Source organism: Hevea brasiliensis, chromosome 13 (genome assembly GCF_030052815.1).
Source record: "Hevea brasiliensis isolate MT/VB/25A 57/8 chromosome 13, ASM3005281v1, whole genome shotgun sequence".
NCBI lineage: Eukaryota > Viridiplantae > Streptophyta > Magnoliopsida > Malpighiales > Euphorbiaceae > Hevea > Hevea brasiliensis.
The window spans coordinates 30874178-30897447 of NC_079505.1; positions in this window are offsets into that span (position 1 = coordinate 30874178).

Sequence of the window (23270 nt, forward strand, 5' to 3'; positions counted from 1 at the left end):
AATCAGAGAAAAGAAAATTTCGGAATAGAGAATTAAATTAAAGAACTAATAGAAAAAAAAATAAATAGAAAAAAAAAAGAGAAAGAAGATGGAAAAGTCAAAGTTGATGACATCATGAATGATGTCATAAACAAATTAATTAAGTGAATTATTAAATTGGGATTTGTGGTCTTCCATAAGATAAGGTTAAGAAAAGAAAAAAAAAAATCTCATTTCCTTCTTCCATTGTGCCGCCCCATTCCCTTCCCAAAAACCTCCATGAATTCTCTTCATCTAAGTTTACATCTAAGCTTGAATTTGCTTCACTCAATTCACATAACTTCCCTAAAAACTTCCCTAAAGCTTGTTCTTACAACTTAAGAAGGAGATTACAAGAAGAAAGAAGAAAAAAAGTTAGGGTTTTGAAGATTTAAGAAAGGTTAGTGTGTTAACTCATTATATTACTTCTTTAAATGCATATGCAATGGTTGACATGAGCTTAGAAGTTATGAAATGAAATAAAAACATGGGAGAAAGACCAAACTGAAATTCGGGCAGCTTGAGAGGAGTATGATTTACATGAATTTGATGCATTAGAATAAGTTTAAAAGCTTTGATTAGTTGAATGGTTAAGGTTAAGTGCACTAGTTGTGATTTAATGCATGAGATGGAAGAGCTAGGGTTTGAATGTTAGGGTTTTGAGGCAAAATTTTGGAGAAATACATAAATGATATCTTTGACCAATTGTGGACTGAAAAATGGTCAATAATGACCAAAAGAGATGTGTGGGAATTGTTGGAATGAGAACCAAATTCGTAGGTCCAATGGTCATGTTGCTGGCAGCATGACCAAACCCACTTTGAAGGACCAAAACTCAAATTTTACAAGTCCAATTGATATGCCACCAATTGGGGATGAAAATAGACATAAAATAGCATAATTTTCATTAAGGAACCATGGCCAAAAACTGACCAAAACTTAGTGAAACAATTGACCAAAGTGAAATGAGAGCAGGCTGCCACTGCACCAAACTGACCAAATGAACAGTAACTATTCATTTGGTCATAACTCGAGCTAGGTAGGCCAAATTGACCTGAAATTTTAACCGTAATTAGATAAGATATAGATCTAAAACTTTCATGAAGAACATCACCCCAAATTATTCCACTAACCTGGTCAGATTATTGAGCAAAGTTGACTTATCAAACCTGCAACTCTGCAAAATTACCATTGAGCAGTAATGTTTGAAGGGCTATAACTCTCTCTAGAAAACTCGGATTTAGACGATTCTTGAACCGATGGAAACATAAGACATAGTAGAACATTTCATATGAACAAAGTTAGACCAAATTATGGACTAAACTTGATCAACTTACTGAGCAAAGTTGGATCAAAAATCTGCCAGCATCAAAATTGCAGCATGAACAGTGCACGTGAACAGTAATTTTATTTTGGCCATAACTTGAGCTACAAAACTCCGATTGGGGTGATCCAAAAATGAGAATAAACTTAAGACAATAAGGAACATTTTCTATGGAGGAAGTTTTGTCAAATTCCAACAGTAGATCGACCAATGGAACAGTGCAACTTCAGAGAACCAAAACCGAAAATTGGCAATTTTGCCAAAATGACCTAAGCTTTGAGAAAATGACCAAAACCAACAAGTTTAATGACCAAAATGTGGTATGTGGGTGAAGTTAGAGTTCCCATACCTAGTAAGCCTTAAAAAGTCAACTATTTGACTGGAATAGTGCAGTGAATAGTAACCCGAAACACAAAATTTCGAGAACGTCGAATTTAACACGTTAGAGCTAGGTAAATGTGGAACTAAGTTTATTTTGGATTTATTTTAAGTTCTAGTACTGAAACATTGTAAAAATTGCGTGTTTCAGTGGAAAAGAATACCGGGACAGAACCCGAGGAGTAGAGTCAAGGCCAACAGGCGACTCGTTTGAGGTTTGTGCACAACATATACTTTTATAATCATCTTTTGCATTTTGAATAATGTGAATTATTGGATTATAGCATTCTTATGATGTTTGATTTAAATTGTGAAGGTTATTGTGTATATTTGAAATGACAATGTTTAGTAAATTGTTAAGATAAGTTTTGAAACCACAGTGTCATGACCATATATTTGAACACCTCACTAGCACGACTGTTGGGGGTAATTAGTTTCGAATTTTGATTCCTTCTCTGGAGAAGTGTTGAGGTGTGCCAGTAGAAGAGGATGTGAATGGATATCCATATATTTGAGCTAGCTAGCCTTGTGATATGATTTCTCTTTAGCCTCTGGCTATTGTGATTCATGTGATTTCTCTTTAGCTTCTGGCTATTGAGATTCTATTTGTTTCGAATGGCATGATCTAGCTGTGGGTTTTGTGAAATGTGTTTTGATATTTTGAAATGAACTTGGTTTACATTTAAAATCTCACAATGCATGAATTGTATTTAATTTTCATGTTTAGCCAAATCTTTGAATAAATGTGCTTTAAGTTTTGCATAAAGATTATTTTAGTATATTGTGCACCACTGAGTCCTAGTACTCAGCGATAGCTTTTATTCTTTGTCGCAGATCTGAGAGATTAGAGGAGCAAGCAGAAATTTCTTGAGGTGTGTGGAGTTATCAGCTTGAAGTCTTCGGGTATAATTTATACCCTAGCTGTAAATACTCCTTTTGATGTGTATATTGCACATGAATGTATGGGCATGTAAAAGTGGGTCTTGAGCAGTTTGTATAAAATATGTAAATGTTGTAATAATGTATCTAAATTGTTTTGTTTCAACTGAAATATGAATGATATTGATTGACAGTATTTTGAGAATTATTGAACTTGTGAATTTGAGAAATTGGTTGAGATTGAGTATGAATTTGAAGCAGTGGTTAGAAAATTATTGGAAGTGCTTTTATTTCAGGTATTTGAAGAACTGGTTTCTCAAAATACAGAGGGAACTCTATCAAAATTTTTATAAAATTTGCGTAAAAATAAAATGGGCCAAAAATATTAACTAGTTTTAGTTTAACTACATGTTTTTAGTACTTATTAGAAAATGCTCACCACTTATCAAAAAAATAAGAAAATTGTTTTAAAATCCCTTGTAGGGTACTTAATGAGTTATCGGTAGGTGAAGTGCGGTAGTTCATTAGGTATTCTACGGGATCATGTGATGCCTTACAGAGGGGTAAGGTGTGACAGAACATATAGAGGGTTTTGTAATAAAAGTATTAGGATTAGAAGGGGAAATGATTCTCTCCTCATCTGAAACATTTTATTAAAATTTTAGTTAGAGAATTCAGGAAAGGATTCTCTCCCGATCTCTTAATATATTTTGTTAAAGTTCAAGCTAAGAAGTCGGGTAAGAACTCTCTCCAAATCTCTTAATATATTTTGTTAAAAATTTAAGCTGAGAACTCGAGTAAGAACTCTCTCCCGATCTCTTAATATATTTTATTAAAATTTAGACTGAGAACTCGGGTAAGAACTCTCTCCCGATCTCTTAATATATTTTGTTAAAAGTTTAAGCCGAGAACTCGGGTAAGAACTCTCTCCCGATCTCTTAATATATCTTATTAAAATTTAGACTGAGAACTCGGGTAAGAACTCTCTCCTGAACTCTTCATATATTTTGTTTAAAATTTAAGTTGAGAACTCTGGTAAGAACTCTCTCCTCGATCTCCTAATATATTTTATTAAAATTTACTGAGAACTCAGGTAAGAACTCTCTCCCGATCTCCCATATTTATAAGAACGGTGTTTTATTAGAATTCTAAACTAGGGATTTGGGTAAGGGCTCTCTCCCGATCCCTTTTATATTGGAAATAATTACCGAATACACATGAAACCCCTGTGAAAGGCTTTTCCTGGTCTATGGGATTTTATAACTGGATGGTGGGTGTTGAGTCGAACACCTTACCGATCTTCCACATGATTACTTTATCCGAACTCTTTGGTTTCAGACTCTGTCTTTTTTTGGTCGCTTGCCCGAGGTTCGAACTTTTTCTTGATTTTCGATCCATTGTCTTATCATCTGGGCTCACTCCAGGACCCTATCTCAAAACTTATTTTCTCATTTTGACCCCTTCAGCCTATTCTGATCCTTTCTATAACTACTCGAGTTACACTCGTTTTCCTATTGTTTTCATTTATTTGGACTAAAAACTACTGTGTCAGTACTTCTACCTGTACTCTTTAGAGTATTTACGAGTTATCGATGACTCGAACATTCGTTTTCGAGGGAAATAAAAATGAGGTGATGATTAAAATGAAATTTATGAATGATAAAAAAAAAAGATAAATATAATGATTATGAGCTAAGACAACCTATTCTAAGACTTAGTGTGACTAGATACTTTAAAAGAACTTAAGAAAATGAACCAAAGGTATTCAACAAATGACAGGTAAGACGCTTACCGATAGAAAGTTAGGATGACGGGTGAGCCAACACCGGTACCAGCAAATCTTAGGGAGATAAAGACTAAGACGGCTGAAAAACTTGAGCTGACCTAAGGTGATGGGGATGAAGTGGAGTGAAGTTGAGCTTGCAAGCTAATGCACAGATACTGAAAATGAGAATCACAAGCTTTAATGCTCTTTTAAATGATATACTTCAGAAAACTAGTTTCTAAAGTTTCTTAAAACTTTGAGAGCTTCAAATGATAGGCAATAAGATTATATCGAAGTTCAGAGTCTTTCCACAATAATCACCACCCCCTCCCCCCTTTCTACAGTATTGCATACAGGTATTTATAGGGAATGGGTGCTTAAAATGGAGGGTCAGGATCTTATCAGGAGGAGGCGGAAGGCCTAGATTCAAAATGACATAATCTGATGTCTGGGAATTAAAGAGAATCAAAATTGAGGGTCGGGATTCCATTCAGAATTACTGTCCTTTCATCTCTTAATCCAACGGTCAAGGTTCTTGCCTTACAAAATGGATCCAAAGGCTGGGAACAAAAAGCACCGAATCTATCATTTGCTTTTGATCCGAAGGCTCCAAATCCATCCTTACAATTATAATCAACGGTGTAGGTCGAGATGTATTGGGCTGCTTTAACCGTTTGGAATTTGGCGGCTAAGAGTGCGTCCTTACAAATAAGATGTGTGGCGAGGATTAGATCATACCTGCAATGCTTTAACTAACTCGGATCTGACGGTGAAGGGAGCTAATTAAAGGTCATGATTAGAAGTTATTCAACTCCCTGAGTTCTCCAATCTCTATTGTCACACTTACCCCTTCGTAAGGCATAACATAATCCTGTAGTATATCTAATAAATTATCGTACTTCGTCTACCGGTAACCCATTAAATATACTATAAGGGATTTTAAAACAATTTACAATCATTTTTATAGTGGTGGGAACGTTGAATATTTATTAAAAAGCCTTTAATTGAAATTTTGGTCATGGATCAAATCCTCGATTAAAATCTGGTGTTACGAAAATTTTTCAAAATTTTGGCAGAGTGCTGGCTATATTTTGAGAAAACAGTTCTTCAAAACTTGCAAAGAAAAGCACTCCCAATATTTTTACTCAACCACAACTCTAATACAAATCATTTTCATCTCCCAATTCAACACAGTCAACTCAATTCAATTTTCAAGCCATACTTTTGATAAGGAAAACCATACATGGATTTCAAAACTCAGGAAGAAATTTGAATATCATACTCATTAGCGTAATAAAATTAATATTACAACAATATACAGACAAATAAAATCTCAAATTAATATTACAATAATTTCCATTTCATTACATACCAAAATATGATTACAAAAGTTATTGTACAACTACTCAAAGAAAATTTCATACATATTACTACATGAATACATCAAAATTTAATGTACAAGGGTATACCTATGATATACCCAGAGCTAGTCCCAATGTATGTTCAGGGAACCTTACTCAGCTGCTCTATGTTCCTTTCATCTGCGACAGCATACAAAGCTATCGCTGAGTGGTGAACTCAGTGGTGCACAACTATAATTTAAAACATAGTACCATATACCTTAGCAAAATTACAGCAAAGAATTTGGAAATCTAGATATTCATCAAATTCAAAAAAAAAAAATCAAAATATTCATTGCCAATAATATAAATCATTTGTTAAAATGACTTTGATCAAGAAATTCAATTTATCAAATCATAACTGGACATTTAAAGTAATTCCAGCAATTTATGGAAATAAAGATTAATTTCAATAAAATCAATTATGCATAAATCCCATTTGAAATCAAAATTCTTTGCTATTCAAAAACTATTCTTTTTCGCACTAACTATGCAAGACTAATCCGTAAGGGCCATCTTCAGGGCGATTCTAACTCCCTATGGTCGGAGAGATTGAATCGGGATTCTAACTCCCTATGGTCGGGGAGATCGAATCATCATGCACATTACACACCACAATAATACAACTTCCGAAAGGGCCAATGTATAACTTAGATCTAACTTCTAACAAGAGGAGAATCTAAGCATGTGCACGTACCATAGTAATCAAAACAAAGCTAACTCCATTGTCTCCTCAACAATGAGAGAGATGGGTAATAACATAGTCAAGCATCTATAGTGAGATATAAAACAATATCATGAATCTCTTTGCCCTTTTTGTGATCATAAATCACAACATAATTCAATTCAATGTCAATTCCAATATCCAATAATTTTTATGCTCATCATAATTCAAAATATATTTTATCACAATTTTTCCAAAACTAATTTATTTAATCCACAACAATGCTCAATAACTGTTGAAATACCATTTCACAAAGCGAAATTCATGCATACTATAACAATTTCAATAATCTTTGAAATAAATCCAATACTTGATAAATATAATACATAAGGAAAATAACGTCATTTAATCATATGAAATATTCAGAACAAAATCAATTAAAAACTAATTGTGCACAAACCTCTTTGTCGACTAGTTTACTCAAATTTTCATTTCTCCTTTGAAGATCCCTTTCCAGTTTCTTTTTCAACTAAAACAAATAATTTACAGTGTTTCAATACCATATCTCATAATTAATTCATTAATTTATTTCATACCTACTTAATTATAGCCTTAAATTTGCTTAAGATGGTATCCTTTGAATTTTTCATTTTGGGTCACTATTTATTGCACTATTCAAGTCAAAATGTTGACTTTTTCCTACTAAATAGGTTTATTAATTCTAATTACACTCATATACCACATTTTGGGTGTCAATTTTGTTGGCATTGATTGCCAATTCAATTTCTAATTTCCCTAGGTGCAAATCCAAAAATTCAGTTTTGGGTCACTATATTCTACTGTTCCAATGGTATGGTTAGTGTGGGAATTTGGCTAAGTGTCTTTCATCAAAGTTGTTTCTTATTGTCTTAGCTTTAATTTCCTTTTTAAATCACTCCATTTGGTGTTTTATAACTCAAGTTATGGCTATTTTGCTAAGGCTGGCCGGATTGGTCTAAACCCAGAATTCTAGGCACAATTTCGGTTCTGGCAGTTTTGGTGTGCCGATTGCAGCTCACTTTTCGGATGGGTTATGGTCAGAATTTTGGTTTGTGTTCTTCATAAAAGATGTAGTGCTATGTCTCAGATTTTCATCAGTATAAAATTCAGATCATTTGGACCTTCCTACACCAAGTTATGGCCAAATGAACAAACACTGTTCATTTGGTCATCTTTGTACATTGGCAGTGTGCCAATTCCGGGTTTGACCTAATTGTTCACTAACTTAATGTCACTTTCAAGGAAGGATTTCTACACAAAAATTGTGGTATTATGTGTCTACTTTCATCTCCAATTGGCCTCACACCAATTGGAGTGATAGAATTATAGTTTTGGTCCCCTAGGTGGACTAAGGTCAGGCTGTCCAGAATTGGACTCCTACCAATATGAATTTGACTTAACTTCTTACCATTCAAACACATTATAAATTACACCAATTAACCATTTTAAACCTCATTTAGGTCAAAGTACATCAATTTACCAAATTCTCAAATTTTCCCTAAAAAACCCTAAGGGTTAAGAACCCTAATTTATCAATAACTCCAATTCATATAATTAAATTGCATACTTCACATTTCTACACTCATTCAAGCATGTTTACATAATTAATTTCATCAAAATCACTCAAATGTCCCTTCTCCCAAACATGGCCGAAATTCAAGGGGTCTCTCATGTGCATGATTTTCATGATTCTTAGCATAAATTCATTAATTTCCTACTTGATTCAAGTATCTAAATCATAAAGATAGAAAGAATTTGAAGGAAAATCACTAACCTTTGTATAGCTTTTCAATCTTCAATTTCTTTAACTTTTTCTTCTTTCTTTCTCCTTCAATATTCTTTCCAAAGTTTGATTATAATTTTTCTTCAAGGAAATTAAAGGATTTAGGGTGAAAATTTGGGTTTAGAAAGCTTAAGTATAAGCTTTCATAATGGAAATTTGAGAGAGGGACAAGAGAGAGAGAGACCACGGCTTGGAGCAGAAGAAGACCATATTATTTTTCTTTTAATTTTGTTATTTTATGTGTATTTATCATAAATTGACTTGGTCAAATTAATTCATTAATTTGATAATTATTTATGAGGTCATATAGGTGATGTCACCATGATGATGTAATCTTCTTTATTTTCTTTTCTTTTCTTTTCTTTTCCTTTATTTTTCCTCACTTTTTTAATTTAATTAGATATTTTAAAATTTTCATTTCTCAGATTTTATTAGACAGTTAGGTCATAAGTTACCTCTAGGGATGAATTGACTAATTTGCCTCTCATCGGTCTGATCCGGTTTACCAATAATACTGTATTTCCTCCGGAACCCTAACCTAATTATTTGATCTAGTTCTTAACTTTTTCTATAATTTTCACTTTTCCCCTAGCTTCGTAATTTTTCCTAGGACTGCAGTGTCATAATGCCCTACATGAAATTAGGGTTTTAACTGATCTTGCAGTCACTTCCTGGTGCGATCACCCATCGCTGTGAACCCTGGCTCATTAAACCTTTTATGCCCTATTTTTCTTATTTATATTTTACCTTCTAGTAATCACTTTTAATTTTCATTCAGGGCTTTTCTAGGTGACTTAAATATAGTTCTAATCTCCTGAATAGTCCGGACCAACACCGGTCACCAGAATAATGATTTGCACAGGACTATGCATGTAGGAGTGTTACATCTATAGGTCATCCCTCACTTTTCTGATCTTCCCATTGTGAATGACCAATTTTAGGGTTATTATTCCTATCTCTATCTTTTGCATTAGGTCCTTTCTTACTTCTCAATCTCTTTTATTTTTTGATCCCTCCCCTCCATCCAACCTGTATCGGTCAAAGCAATAAATTCTTCAGTTACCAATGAGTCCACTTCGAGTTCTGCATTCAATAAATGCCAAGGCCCTATATATATGTTGATGAATTCTTCTTCACATACTCACAACTTTCTTTCTCTAGTGAATCTTCAATGTTTTATTTCTCAATTCTTGGCTTTTTCGATAAGAATTCTTCTCACGACAACCACTTAATCTTTTTCCGGATGTTTTCTTCGTTCATCTCCTGAAAATGAGCAATTCTGGTGATCAAAGGTTCATGAGGGCATCGTCTGATGATGGTGAGGGAACTGGACTAATGGACCAATCAATATTGAAACTAACTACCGCGCTGATCTCACATTGTTCCATCGGTATGGCTTGCAGATCGATCTCTAATAAGAGGACCACTAATTTCAATCTTAATATCGGTGACCACCTCTTGAAGTTCATTTGGCTCCTCACCATCTCGAGGGTCCCAATTGAAGCTCGATTATAGTCGATGACATCGACAATGACGCCGCTCAATATCATGAGAGTCATAGTCACCCCATCTGAGCTGTACACATATCCAGTACTTATTGCTGGCTTTTTGATCAAACACATCTTTTGACTCAGCCACAAGAATAGGCTTTGACATAGGCCAGCATTCTAGGCTCAAGAGTAGTCTAAGTTAAGTAGAATGTAGTGCTGATTTTGAGAGATCGCCCAAATGATGTAATCTGATCTTTGAAAAATGAAATGAAATCTATTATTAGAATTTAGATATGCATGTTCTGTTTTTATTATTGCATTGGTTATTATTCTAATCTCTGATAAATGTTCCCGATCTGATCCCTAAACAAATCGCCATTTTGCCTATCTATTGGTTCGGAACCCTGTTCGATCTAATGACCTTCGTTAACCGTTCTCATTTGTTCGACCTTTTACTATGTTTCTGGAATCTTCTTTCGACGTGTCATTGAAACAGCTTGATTCTGCTAACCAATGCGTCACTTGGGGATTCGTGAGCATTTAATGCTCGAGCAGGTGTAAATAGGGAGGAGGTTAGCCGTTTGTTCCCTTATGTCATTTTCAGACCTTCCTCTAGTGACTTCGACACTCTCCCTTGTTTTCTAGAGTTTTCCAGCACTGATTTATACTCCGATAAGAGTTTTGATCTTTTTCTGATTGGTTTCACTTTTGTTCTTTGAAAATGAGCGATACCAATGGTCAGAGAGCTGCTAGTCCTCCTTCCGTTCATATCTCATGGACATCGGACGAAGGTGAGGTGGCTAGACCGAGCGAGCGACCCGAACCTTCTACAACCTCTGTCCCAGCCCATGGTCGAGCAACTAAATCAAAACAAGCACCTTCGTCAGGGAAAGAGAACTTACCTGTGGACGAGTTGCCATCGGTTCTCAAGGAGACCGATCTCTAGTCCATTAGCCAAGAGTACAACCTTCGAACTGACTCCTTCGAGCTTATCAGATGTCATGGCAATCTCCGAGCCAATCATTTCTTTGAAGAAATTGACCTGATCATGGTATATGAAGAACAATTGAAGGCTGGGCTTCGGTTTCCCTTGAACGAATTCTTTAGAGTCATTCTGAAGTTCCATCATGTCTGTGTAGCCCAAGTGCACCCGAACTCCTGGCGGACTCTGGTGGCTTTCAGAGGTTTATGCCAAGCTAAAAAACTCGAGCCTATAGCAAAGGTTTTTGCTGAGTTACATAGGCTCACTCGGCGGTAGGATAATGAGTATTGGTTTTTCCAAGCCAAGCCGAACTGCGGACTTTTCACTGATGTCCCTTCTTCATTGAAGAATTGGAAAAATCGATTCTTCATATTGAGGAGTAAGGACCCAAATGTCTTTAAGGGTATTTTGTGCAGTTGGAAGTATCTGGTTCCTTCAGTTATAAAGAAGATCACCATAAATAAAGACGAGGATGCCATGGAAAAGGAATTGACGGATCAGGCGACCACTCACAAGTATTCATGTTTGGATGCAGTTATGGCCGAACTGAAGTGGTGGCTAATGCAAATGATCACCCATGAGGATTATAAGCTGCAACTCTCTGACCTTGGACCCGGGATCGGTATAACATAAATCTTTAGTCTCCCAACTTTCGTGATCTCACTAACTTGTTCTCTGTGCAGGTATGGCGGGAGGTGAGAGCGTGAAGGAGAGCCATAAGCAAAAAAGGCAGGTTGCCCAAAAAGTGGGAGAAATGAAAGCTGCTACTACCTCCCAGACGCCAAAGCGAGACTCAGTAGAAGTGCTGGGCTCTTCGTTCTGACCTCTAGAATAGCCAACCCCAAAGGTAGAGATCGCTCCTTCCCCTCTTCGGCAAACTGAACCACTGCCTCTACTGGTTTCTTCAAGTGCCGAAGGAGGGCTTTCCCTATCAGTTGTAAGGACCCTCTCTCGTGGTGCTCAGGTCCTTATCCACTCTCTGGAAAAGAACCACTCAGTTCGGGGGAATCCTGACTTGGCCAAGGTCCTGGGTGCCACCATCTATTTTCAGGAAGATCAAAATACACTAGTTCTAGATAGCATTGACGATCTCCTAGCTCAAACAATGAGCTTAGGTGTAGAGAGCATTGTGAACTAACATATAATTAGGGAAAAGGCCCATCTCTTGAGACAGGAAATTTTGAAGGCGATCTAGGATGCAACTTCCGCCAGAGCCCAACTTTCGTATGCTCAGGACCACATCGCCCAAATTGAAGATCGGACAAAGTCTTACGAGGATAGGATAGCTGAACTGGAGTAGGAACTTTAAGATGCTCGGGCTTGCCAATCTGCTGATGTCACTTGCCTGACCAAAAAGTTCAAAGTGAAAAAAGAAGAGGCCGTGGTGAGAGAAGCCAGTGCTTATGTGAATGCTTATGGTAATCTTCTAACTGAGCTTGTGAGGCGCTATCCCGAGGAAGACTTCTCCTGGATGGTGGGTCTTGTCCCCAGAGCTGAAGAGGAGAGCGAGGAGGAGCCTGAGAGAGAGAGAGAGAGAGAGAGAGAGAGAGAGAGAGAGAGAGAGAGAGAGAATGATAGAACTGATAATGTACTTGGAGAGAAGGTTAGGGGAGACCCTCCTGCCGATTGACTTATATATTTTATTTTGAAATGAATCCAAGTCTTTTTCACGTTCAATTTCTTGATGAGATCGGAAAATATCCAAACCAAATGGCCTGAGTGCTTAATCAATTGAATGCAGTTGAATGTTAAACCCAATGTCAGTTATTAATCATAAAACATCAAGCCACTCTAAGAGATCGAAAAAACATTATACGTGAACATGAGATTGGACGGAGCCATGACCAAATATCGAATGAAACTTTAAAACATTTGAAGAGTGATTTGATAGAATTGTAAAGATTTGAAAATGACTTAAGCTTATTAAGGTCAAAATCATTATTTAGGGATTGGATAAAACCTTAGCTCTGCTTGAGGAATGTTTGGACAATTCGAGCGAGATACCTGATCACAATATCATGTGTAGATTTGGAATTTTGAGGTATTTGAACATAGAGGGATTGGAAAATAATAACATGCTAGATTGAATGGTCCGGAGGTCCAATATCGATTCGGACACATCAGATAAAGGCCAAGAGATCGAAAAGCAATCTAACTTGAATGTGAGATCAATTTATTCCGAAGACAAGCCATTGGTGAGTTCAGAAAAGCTACCTGTGATCGGGTCATCGGTCGAGAACGGATAACATAATGAAGTTTCAATTTTAAAAGAACCTTGCATTTGAGGGTTGAACAAAATATGACGTCTACAGCTGCCCCTCTTTACATAATTTCTATTAAAGAGAATGAAATTCTCTTGTATAGGAATCATGTAAAGATTTTTAACCATATTTTGGGTGGCTGGGATATTAGAATCCAGAGGTTAAAAATTGAGATCAACTCAGATCTCGAATAACAGGAAATTAAAGTACTAAAAATTAAAATCAACTTGGATCTTGAACCCAGAGGTTGATAACAGGAAATTAAAGTGCTGAAAATAATAGAAAATTAAAATCAACTTGGATCTTGAAATTAGAGGTTGATGATAAGAAATTAAATGTTGAAAGTTAAAATCAACTTAGATCTTGAACCCAGAGGTTGATGACAGGAAATTAAATGCTAAAAGTTAAAATCAACTTAGATCTTGAACCCAGAGGTTGATGATAGGAAATAAAATGTTGAAAGTTAAAATCAACTTGGATTTTGAACCCAGAGGTTGAAGACAGGAAATTAATTGCTGAAATTTAAAATCAACTTGGATCTTGAACCCAGAGGTTGATAACAGGAAATAAAATGCTGAAAATTAAAATTAACTTAGATCTTGAACCCAGAGGTTGATGACAGGAAATTAAATGCTGAAAGTTAAAATATACTTGGATCTTGAACCCAGAGGTTGATAACAGGAAATTAAAGTGCTGAAAATTAAAATCAACTTGGATCTTGAACCTAGAGGTTGATGACAAGAAATTAAATGCTGAAAATTAAAATCAACTTGGATCTTAAACCAAGAGGTTGATGATAGGAAATAGAGTGCTGAAATTAAAATCAACTTGGATCTTGAACCCAGAGGTTGATGACAATAAATTAAAATATACTTGGATCTTGAACCCAGAGGTTGATGATAAGAAATTAAATGCTGAGAATTAAAAATCAACTTGGATCTTGAATCCAGAGGTTGATGACTAGAAATTAAAGTGCTGAAAATAACAGGAAATTAAAATCAACTTGGATCTAACTTAGTGAACTATCGTAAATAAGTTTTGTGTATATACCTCAAATGCTTACAAAGCAAATCTGATGCAGCGTATTATTCCAAACAAAGTTTACTTAACAAGATCCCGAAGATAAGTGATTGATGGAAAAGGCCAGGATGAGTTACGAGGCTTGGCCCATGACTTTCTCTGGCACTCTTTTAGCTTTTACTTCTTACCATTTCTTACTAAAAGTGCCCTTTTGGGTTTTCACTCCTAGTTTCTTTTTTTTTTTTTTTTACTCCCTTTTCCAGGGCATCCTTTCAGATTTTCACCCTTCGCTCATTTTGAATAAAGCGCCCTTTCATGTTTTCGCCTTCTTTCCCTCATTTTGCTAGGAGTGCCCTTTCAGGTTTTCAGTCCTACATTTTTTTTTTGTAGGAGGCGTCCTTATAGGTTTTCGCTTCTTAAATGCACCAATTGCTTGATGATTATTTGCCCTCCTGTAAATATCAAAGTAAAGTATATAAAGTTACCTGTGTTTTGATTCTCCTTATATAAAAAAGCTTTCAACAAATTAATAGCGCATAAACCAAAGTAGATAAAATATGCACAAATTTATTCATGGTGTAAGAAGATAATTATACTATGGTTTTATGATAAAAAATATGAAGGTACAACTTTATAGAAAAGGGTACATGGATAAATCTCACAAATGCCCTTAGTTAACTTTAAAGTCTCACAATTGCCATCGTTTCAAGTGACCTTCTGCAAAGCGTGCTGTGCATTTTACTGTCCCTAGATCTTGAAATCCTCTTTGTTTCTTTGTCGTCTTTGGCTAGAAGCACCCTTTCGGGTTTTCACTCCTAGCCCCCTTTTTTTTTTAACTCTCTTTTTCAGGGCATACTTTCAAATTATCACCCTTTGCTCATTTTGTAGAAAGTGCCCTTTCAGGTTTTCGCCTTCTTTCCCTCATTTTGCTAGGAGCGCCCTTTCAGGTTTTCACTCCTACCTTTTTTTTATGCATAATATCTTTTCACAGCATCTGAATTCACCGGCCTCAGCAATTCTTCCCCATCCATGTGAGTTAAGATGAGTGCACTACCAGAAAATGCTTTTTTGAACCACATAAGGCCCTTCATAAGTTGGTGACCATTTACCTCGAGGATCACTTTGATTTGAGAGGATCTTCTTTGGAACTAGATCTCCTTATTGGAATTCGCGTGGGCGTACATTCTTATCGAATGCTCTGGCCATCCTTCTTTGGTACAGCTAACCATGGCATATTATCGTTAGTCTTTTCTCATCTATCAAATTCAGCTTGTCTAACCTTGATTGAACCCATTCTGTCTCATCTAGTTCTGCCTCTTTTAGAATCCTTAAAGAAGGAATTTCTACCTCAATTGGCATAACAACTTCCATCCCGTAGACCAGCAAATATAGGGTTGCCCCGGTTGATGTTCGTACCGTAGTTTGGTAGGCATGAAGCGCAAAGGGAAGCATATCATGCCAATCTTTATAGGTGACTGTCATCTTTCCAATTATCTGTTTGAGGTTTTTATTGGTAGCTTCTACAGCTCCATTCATCTGGGGTCGATATGGCGATGAATTAAGATACCGTATCTTATATTGATCACACAACTTCTGAATCTTTGGACTGTTTAGATTTTTAGCATTATCAGTGATAAACTCCCCTGAAAGACCATACCGACAGATAATATTATTCTTAAAGAATTTCAAAAAGGTATTCTGAGTGATGTGAGCATATGAAGTCACTTCCACCCATTTAGTGAAATAATCGATGGCTACTAAAATGAATTTGTGCCCATTAGATGCTTTCGGATTAATTGGACAAATCACATCGATACCCCCACATTGCAAATGGCCACGGTGAGGTGAGATTGTAGAGCTGATGAGGTGGGATATTTATCAGATTAGCATAAACTTGGCATTTGTGACACTTTCGGAAGTACTCAATACAATCCTTTTCCAAGGTGGTCCAGAAGTAACCCCGCCTTAAGATCTACTTTGCCATCATATACCCATTACTATGAGTAGCGCAGTTCCCCTCATGGGTTTCAAATAGGATTCTTCTTGCTTCTTTGGCATTTACGCACCTCAACAACTCACCATTGGAGCTTCTTTTGTATAAGATTTCTCCACTGGGGAAGTGTCCCATTGCTAATCTTCTGATTATTCTCCTTTCATTTCTGCTTGCCCCAAGAGGATATTCCCTATTTTTTATGTAAACCCGGACATCATGATACCAGGGTCTGCCATCTATTTCTTCTTCGATCATAATGCAGTATGCCGGCTCACTTCTTGCTTTGATTTACAATAACTGCATTATTTGCCCTTCCTCCATCTGAGTCATCACCGGCAGAGTAGCTAAGGCATCAACAAATTGGTTCTTGTACTGACTCAGGTGAGTGAAAGAGATCTCCTCAAATTCCTTGATTAGTTCAAGGAGATATTTTTGATACGGGATCAGTTTTAGGTCTTTTGTCTGCCATTCCCCTTTGACTTGGTAAATGATCAAAGCTGAATCCCCATATACCTCTAACTTATTTATCTTCATTTTAATAGCTGCCTATAAACCACTTACGCAGGCTTCATATTCTGCTACATTATTTATGCAGCTGAACCTCAGCTTAACAGCTATTGGGAAATGCCTCCCATCTGGGGCAACTAGCACTGCTCTGATCCCATTACCATCTAAATTGATTGCTCCATCAAAATACATTTTCCATACATCATTTAGACCCTCAGCATCATTGCTCACTACATTAATATATTCGTCTGGGAATTCAAAATCTAGGGCTTCGTAATCATTGATTGGGTTCTCGGCTAGGAGGTCAGCTATCACACTCCCTTTTACTGCTTTCCTTGTCATATAGACTATGTCGTACTGAGAAAGTATGACCTGCCATTTTGCTAATCTCCCAAGTATGAAAGGGGTTTCAAATACATACTTGATCGGATCCATCCTAGAGATGAGCCATGTTTATGATTGAACATGTAATGTTTGAGTCGATTCACTGTCCAAGCCAACACATAACAGGTTTTTTCCAGGGATGAGTGCCTCGACTCGCAGTTGTTAAATTTCATGCTCAAATAGTAAATGGCTCTTTCTTTTCTCCCGGTGTCATCATGCTGTCCCAGAACGCGACACATCGACCTTTGCTGAACTGCCATATATAGAATTAATGGCCTACCCATCACCGAAGGAACCAGTATTGGCGGATTTGACAATTACTGCTTAATCCTTTCGAAAGCCTCTTAACAAGCTTGGTCCCACTTGGCAGTATTATTCTTTCTAAGTAACTTGAAAATGGGTTCAGCCTTGGTGGTGAGGTTAGAGATGAATCTTGAGATGTAGTTCGACTTCCCCAGGAAACTATGCACATCTTTTTCCATTTTGGGGAGGGCATCTCTTGGATGGCTTGAATTTTGTCTGGATCTATCTCTATTCCCTTCTCACTTACTATAAATCCCAACAGCTTTTCTGATTTTGCCCCAAACACACATTTAGCCAAGTTCAGCTTCAGGTGATATTTACTGAGCCTTTCGAACGCTTTTCTTAATACCTGTACATGGCTTTCAGTCCCCCTGGATTTAATGATCATGTCATCCACATAAACTTCTACTTCTTTATGCATCATGTCATGAAATAATGTGACCATGGCACATTGGTAAGTAGCCCCTGCATTCTTTAGCCCAAAGGGCATCACCCGGTAGCAAAAGACTCCCCACTGGGTGATGAAGACAGTCCTTTCTTTGTCGTTATTGTCCATCATCAATACATGAGCATCTCCCCAATCCTGCAGCATTGTCTACTTGTACATATATGTGCGGGAGAGGGAAATCATCTTTCAGACTCGCCTTATTGAGATCCTTGTAGTCAACGCATACCCTCACTCTGCCATCATTCTTCATTATGGGGACAACGTTAGCTACCCATTCCGGGTATTTTACTACTTCTAGGAATCCAGCATCATATTGCTTCTTAACTTCATCCCTGACTTTGAGAAGTGTGACGGGGTTCATTCTCCTCAATTTTTGTTTAATTGGGACTGTTCCAGGGATCAAAGGAATCTTATGCGTGACTATCTGAGATCTAGTCTCGGCATGTCATCATAGCCCCAAGCGAATACGTCGATGAATTCCTTTAGCAGTTGGATCATGTCTTTTAGTTCTTCATTATTAACGATTCTAAGTTCCCTTTTATTTTCTCTATCCCCAAATCCAAAGTATTCATTTCATCTCCATAGGGTACTAGAGTGGGTTCATCTACTTCTCCCGACTCTTTCATAGGCTCTTCTTCAGGATCACTTGAATCAATAGCGATTATGGGACTCTCAAAGTTAACATAAGGGATTTCAGAGTTGATTGGATTATTATGGAGGGGTTGGTTAATGGTCCTGGAGAAGTGAAAATGGATTATATTAAATATTGAATTTTGTAATGAACTTTTTTTTTAAAAGAAAATATTGACACAGAGTTCAAGAAAATGCGCTATTAATTTGTTAATTGCTTAATCATAAAAAGAGGTCCATTTACAGAATTACACTTAACACCATGGACAAAGTAATCAAGTGCTGGTAACAAAATATACTTTACTCAAAATAAAGCATAGGGATATCCTCAACTTCCTAATTGTCAAGCTCTTATTCCTTAGTGGTTGGTGAGATCAATATTTCGGACATAGAATTCAGGTGCAGGACATTGATAGATGATTCTGAGGGAGATTCTCTATCCTCTTCTTTTAAGTTCTCAATGATTGGTTTGGTAAAAATGTTTGAGACTTTCAGGACGTCTTTCTTCATTTCGAGAGGTTTGTCGAATCTCTGATCCCTGAGTAGGTTTCTCATATGGAACCTTCTATTTGTCAAAGCATCCTCACCATATCCCAATCCTGAGCGGCCATTCCTCTAAGCGGCTGACACGGGTTCGATAATTCCTTGCAGGGTGACACCTAATCCCTTACCCTTTTCATAGCCATTTTTTAGCATTACTTTTGCAACCTTGGCTGCAGCTCCCCCATCTCCCAAAACAGTTCCTTATAACTCTAAAGCTTGAAATGAGTTTTCTAGAGATCGTTCAGTCATTTCCATATAAGGGACTGATTGTGGCTAAGTGTCTAGCATAGCTTCTTCTCCTCTTACCATAATGATTTTACCGTTCATGATATATTTGATCCTCTGGTGCAAAGTCGAAGGTACCACATTTGCTGAATAGATCCAGGGCCTTCCCAACAACATAGTGTATGCTGGTTCAATATCCATTACCTGGAATGTTACATTGAAAGTACATGCCCCTATTTGAACCGGCAAATCAATGTTTCCTAACATGTCTCTCTTCGTGCCATCAAATGCCCTCACAATCATAGAACTTTGGCGTATTCTAGATGGGTCTACCAGGAGCTTTACCAGGGTTGCATTGGGCAAGACATTGAGTGCTGAGCCATTGTCAATTAGAACTTTAGCTATCAAACATCCTTTACACTTAACTATCACATGCAGAGCTTTGGTGTGCTTCAAGCCAACAAGATCTATTTTGTCTTCTGAGAAAGTGATGAAATTAGATGCCTGATTTGTCCGATTATCTTTTCAAATTGCCTCGATGTGATGTCCGAGGTTATAAAGGCCTAGTCCATAACCTTCTGTAAGGTGTGGCGATGCACTTCCGAGCTCAGTATTAATGACAGCAAGGAGATTTAAGCAGGTGTCTTCTTTAATTGTTCAATCACATCGTACTCACTCTGCTTCATGATTTGCAATAGTAGTTCATCTTCTTCATTCCTCCCACTAGATTCCCCCTTCTCTACTACTTTTCCCACCTTTTCCTTAGTCTCAAGTGACTCTCCTAGTTCTGCTTTCCCTTTACTTTTCTTCTCCTCAGTGCCGTAACACCTCCCACTTCTAGTAATAAATTCTACTTCTAGATTTGGAGAGTCATTTGTTAGGGCAAGTTCTGATATGAATTGGGGAGCAAAGTCATTGGAGGGGCCTGTATAGGTCATTTTGAAGTGAGCATGAGGGTTGAAACACGATTTAGGGGTGGTGATAGGTTGAGTGTAGGTATGATTGAGGGTAGGGATGAAAGTACTATTTGATGCACTCTAAGTATAAACTTAGAAATTATAATTTCAAGGCATAGCATGGGTATTGGTAACAGGCAGCTGTGGTGGGGTACGTATGATTGTCTGAGGTGGTGCTGGCAGTGTTGATGTGACGGGAACAAAAAATACCATTTTTGGAGCATATCTTGAGATGTCTTTGCCATAAATGGAGGTGTTTACTTCCTTTTCTTCTTTTATTTTAATTATCACCTCAAGATTTTAAGCAAAATCATCCTCTGGATTTCTTCCTTAAATTCATCACAACTCTGCAATTCATGATTGGTTGCTCCATGATAAGGGCATCCTAAGCTCAACAGATCATTTCTAGAGTTATGCCCATAAGGATGTATGAACCCTTCTAGTACTACCATCGTGAAAATCTCATCAAAGTATGGGACTAACAGATCCACCTCGGTAACCAAGCTTTCATCTTGGGATTATATCACATTCACACCATACCTTTGCCGCTATCATGGTGGGGCAATAGGTTTGAGGTGACATTAGGAGTGGAGCCATTCCCTTCAATCTTTAACCACCCATTCCTAATCAGGGATTGTACCCTTCCACGAAGGGCTCCACAATTATCCATTGAATGCCCTATAGCCCCGCCATGATATTCACATCTGGCACTGGGATCATACCACCTGGGATATGGCGGATGGACGAGGTCTAGTGGGATGGGCACTATCTGATTGATACCCAATAGATAACGGTAAATTTCACTGAGTGGGAGTGGTAATAGTGGATCAGAATTCCGTGATGGTCTTGGGCCAGGTTGAGGAGCAGGTGGTCTAAAAGGAGTATTTTGGTTAGATGGTCTGGGATTGTAGGTAGCTTGGGGAGGATATTATGGGTGAGGATAGTTCAGAATGGAGGAGGAACATTTGCTACCATTGGGTTTTAGGCTGGAGGGTATGGACTTTGGGCTAGGGTGTATGGGCGAAAATTATTTTGTAGCGATGGGTGAGTTTGTTTTGAAAGGGAGTGTACATCCCCTTCTTTCCTTTTTCCGAAATTAGTAGGCTTTTTCATGGAGCTCTCCCCTATTACTTCTTGTAACCTCCCTAATTGGAGATTCGCTTTAATCCTTTCTCCTGTTTGGATGATATTAGAAAAACTGTTAGAAGTATTTCCAATCATTAAATTGAAGTACGGGGCCTTCAGAGTCTCAATGAACAAAGAGCAAAGTTCACTATCTGTCACTGGAGGATAAACTTCAGTCGTCTTTTCTCTCCACCTCTGGGCATACTCCTTAAAGCTCTCCCTTTCCCTCTGCACTAGGTTTTGGAGGTCTCTCTTTGTGGGGGCAACATTACAATTGAACTTGTACTACTTAAGGAAAGCATCAACCAAATCTTTCCAGGAGCGTAATCTACTCCTATCCAATTGTATGCACCAATGTAAGGCTGCTTCCATGAGACTTTCATGGAAGAAGTGTACCAAGAGTCTATCATCTTCTCTGAGAGTAGACATCTTAGCTATGTAAATGGCTAAGTGGATGCACGGGTCGGAGCTTCCGTTGTACTTGTTGAATTCTGGGACTTTAAATTTTGGTGGCACCACCACATCTGGTACTAATCTCAGTGATGACACATCGACTGAGCCATACATATTTAACCCTTCGATAGCTCTTAGTCTTTTTTCCAGAGCAGATAACTTCTCATTTTCTTTTTCTTTACTTTCCCCTCCCATTGCATGAGCTATTCCCCCAGTTGGAAAATTGCATGCAAGGTAAACTAAAGGGATTGGTGCTGAAGGATGAAATTCCGCATTTGGGACAACCTAGTGATAAGAGACAGGAAACTCACTACTAGGGAATATTGGATTGAAGGTAATTGTTGGATCAAGGATGGGAGTTTGGAAGGTGAAAGAAGTTGAGGCCTGATCATAAAGCTTTTAGGCATGTGTATTAACTGCTGTTGTGAGTGGGGGAATCACTGGTAAATTCGGTTATGGTGCTGGCTGGGTGGTTTCTTTGTTTTGGGACATTTCTCTCATCATCTTCATTAATTCTGAGATCTATTCCCTTAATTCTGAAACTTGCCCCTATGAGTTCTGCACTTGTTCTTGCTCTTCCATTATCTTCTTCGCTCAGGATCTTATTAAGTAAACTTTTCTTGGTACATGTAACACCCCTATTGGCATAGCCCAGTATATTTCACTATTCCGGTGACCGGTGTCGATCCGGATAATTAAGAGGATTAGAACCACATCTAAGGCACCTAGAGAAGCCCTGAACACAAATAATTAGTAATTGTCAATTAGTTAAGTGTAAATAAGAAAAACAGAACACAATAAGTTAAATGAGCCGAGAGTCACAGCGATGGGTGACCTTCTCGGGAAGGACTGCGAGGTCAATTTAAACTCAAATTTCAAACCGTAAAATGTGACACTACGGTCCTTAGGACTATTTCGAACACAATGGAAAAAGAGAAAATCACGAAAAAGAATTGTTAATCCAGTCAAATAATTAGGTCAAGGATCCGGAAGAAATATTGAATTATTTACAAATTGGGTCGAACTGACGAGGGACAATTTGGTCAATTGACCCCTGGAGCTGACTCCTGACCTAACTGTCAAATAAAATCAGAGAAAAGAAAATTTTGGAATCAGGAATTAAATTAAAGAACCAAAGAAAAATAAATTAAAAAAAAGGAAAAAGAAAAGGTGAAAAAGTTATTACATCATGCATGATGCAATAAACTTAATAATAAAAAAAATTGGAAATTTCATTGGATAATTGTGGATTAAAGTGGATTAAAAACGCAAAAAAAGAAAAGAAAAAAAAATAGCAAAAGTCTTCTTCTTCATCCATTTTGCCGTCTCTCATCTCTCACCCTCTCCTTCTCAAAATCCTCCATGAAAGCTCATTTTTTAGCTTGAAGAAACCAAAATTCCACCATAGAAAATTCACTTACCATGATTAAACCTTGTTTGGGTAACTAGAAAAGAAGATTGATCAAGAAAGTTTGGAAGAAGAGTGAAGATTTGGAAATTTGAAATTCAAAGTGAGGTTAGTAATCTAAACTTGAATATTTTAGTTAAATGTCTATGTTCTTAGTTCAATTAACATAGAAATATATTGAAAATGAAAAGAAAACATCTTTGGAGGACTATATGAAAATTCAGCCAGCCTATATAGGGGTATGATTTGTATGAGTTTGATTGAATAAAACATGTTAGAAAGCTTGAATGAG